The sequence below is a fragment of the Myotis davidii genome, unplaced genomic scaffold (assembly GCF_000327345.1).
Source record: "Myotis davidii unplaced genomic scaffold, ASM32734v1 scaffold172, whole genome shotgun sequence".
Classification (NCBI taxonomy): domain Eukaryota; kingdom Metazoa; phylum Chordata; class Mammalia; order Chiroptera; family Vespertilionidae; genus Myotis; species Myotis davidii.
In genome coordinates, this window is record NW_006284343.1 from 3,420,724 (window position 1) to 3,423,401 (window position 2,678).

The window sequence follows — 2,678 nt, forward strand, 5'->3', positions numbered from 1 at the left end:
CGGCCATCGCGTTCCTTCACAAGCTCCTCACAGCCCAGGCGGGGCCTTAGACGGACCTGTGGCTGGGGGCCTCCTCTCTGGCCCGCCCCACCCACAGCCGCATACAACCCGGGGCGGAAGGAGTTCCACTCTGCAAGGCGTGCCACCTCCAGGAGGGTCGGAGCAGAGCAGATCAGCTCGGTTATTCTTGGGCTCTGCAAGCTTCCTCTGGTCGTAATGACATTAAATTATAATTAAATGCATGATAACAGTGCTCACACTTACTAGTAGTGCTTGTTACTCAGCCTGCACCGAGAGCTTCCCACGCTATCTCGTGTCCTCCTTGTTACAAGTCCCTGGAAGGTTTGTACTCGATTATCCGCACTCTGCAGGGGAAGAGCAGGGTCCAGGAGAGGTGGGGGCGTGGCCGGGTGACAGAGTGAGCGAGCAGCAGACGGACAGGAGGCCAGGCAGCTCCGTCCCAACCAGCTGTGGGCCAGGCACTGGGCCGCCCTGAAACCGTGGCACAGCCGAGCAGCATTCGGCAACCATCTTCACCAGAAATGCCACAGGCAAGAGGACGCTTCAGCGCCAGCCTTGTCTCAGGAGAAGTCGCCGACCACCATTTACTCTGTGGGCGTCAGGTGGTCCCTTTTAAAAATGCCTGTGCTAGGAATCTCATTGGGGAGAGACCCGCTGCTCTTGTGCCCAAAAGAAAAAAACACTGAATGTCCACCATGGCTAGACCTTGAAAAATAATCTTCACAGGTCATACTCACTGGGCCCTTGAGCTTCAAAATAGAGTTGCCATCAGCATCATCCATCCCTGAGCCACGATGTGCCCAGGGAGACACAGAGGGAGGGAGCATGTTGCCCGAGTCCCATGGGAGCAAGGGGCAGACCTGGACTTCAGCCCACAGTCCGGCCCCAGGTGCGTGTGCAGGTGCAGGCACATGTGTGCACATATGTGATTATGGGGATGCACAATGGAGGGGCGTTCCAGGCAGAGGAGAGAAGGCAGCAGCCGCTGCTGCCTATGGACTGACAGGGAGGCGTCCACGTGGCTGAAGCGCCGTCACCGGGGGCTGGAACCAACCTGGAGAACACGCAGGGGCCAGGCAGGCAGGGCCTTGAAGGTCCCATTAAGCGTTTCCGCCTTTCTCCTAAGATCATGGAGGAGCAGGGGAGAGGTGTGCTCAGAGTTGCGCATATACTTTACAAAATCCCTGGCTGGTCATGGATGAGGGCCTGGAGAGAGGTAGCCCTGAGGCTGGTCAGGAGGAGATGCTGAGAGAAGATGGTGGCTTGGGGTGGAGTGACGGCCAGTCACGTACCTGTCTGCACCTCTGTTCCTACATTTGACAAGTTAAAGGAGTGTATCAGGAGGAGGCACCGGCTGAGCCACGGCCTGAAAGCAGGGCCCGGCACCAGCGTGTAACTGGGACACTCGTCAAGGTGGGTGGAGCCTAAGGCCGTAGAGCAGGATGATGGAGAGGGTGGGCAGGAGGTTGTGGGGACCAAGGCAAGGCGCCCGCTTGTACTTTGCTGTCACAGCCGCACCCTTTGAAAGTGGGAGGCAGCAGGAGGCGGCCATGACATTGCCCAGGTGACAGTGATGGAGCCTGGGGGAGTGGCCAGGAGATGAGGAGGAGGAGAAACACCTGCAGAGGGAGAACCTCCAGGATTCGAAGGTGGAGGATGAGAGGAAAGAGGAAGTCAAAAATGACGCAGGGACGTGGGGCCAGAGAGGACGGGGCACAGCCGCCAGCCTCGGTGCGCAGGCTTGGGGCAGCCTTGGCCAGAAAGCAGGACAAAATCTTGGGCCAACCCCCCTCCTCCCCGCACACCCCACTCCCCGCACCCCCGAAGGAGCGGTTTCCACCAAGCTTCCCCGCTTTATCTACTTACCAAACCCGAGGCCACAGGTGGCTCTCTGCATGGCTTATTAATAACTCTTACACACAAGCTCCTGGGGCGGCCGGGGAAGCCAGTCCCCCAGGGCACAGGCTGGCAGCATGCTCCGCCTCTGGATGCCCGCCAGGCCGTCTGAGCAGCCCCTGGGGAGGAGCGCTCCCTTCCCTGCTCCTTGAAGGAAGCCCATGGTTTCCCTCGGCCAGGGCTGCCCGGCTCAGCTCAGCTGGGGGGCAGGAGAAGACAAGGACGATGGGCCTTCAGACGCACCAGCACCTAGGAAACTAGGGCCCCGAGGGGAGGGGCGGGCACACTGGCTCCAGGTGGTTTGGCGAGTTGGATGCAGAGCTGGGACCAGGATCCTGGTTTCCCGGCCTCCTGAGGCGGGAGTCTTCCCGCTGGCTGTGCTCCCGGTTGTGAAATCGCTGTTATGCCCGCCACATGCGGAGGCCACAGCGTGGGACCCACACTGTCTTGCACAGCACTGTGCCTCTTCCGGCGGGCGGGGAGCCACAGGGCAGACAGACCCCACCGTCTTGACCTAGATTCCGGGTTTCCCGATGGGGCCCTGTTTGCCAGTGGGGTGCATGGAGGCAGGCTCTTGTGTGACCTAGTAATACAGGTGCCCCCCTCCACCAGGCGCGTGGGCAGCCTGGGCACAGGGACAGCTGTTTACCCCTCTGTCATCGGAGACAGGGGTTAGACACCAGCCACAGCCGCGATGCACGCCGCACCCATGGGAACACGGGGCAGCCAGCCGCCGCCCTGGAGACGCCAAGAGGCGGACA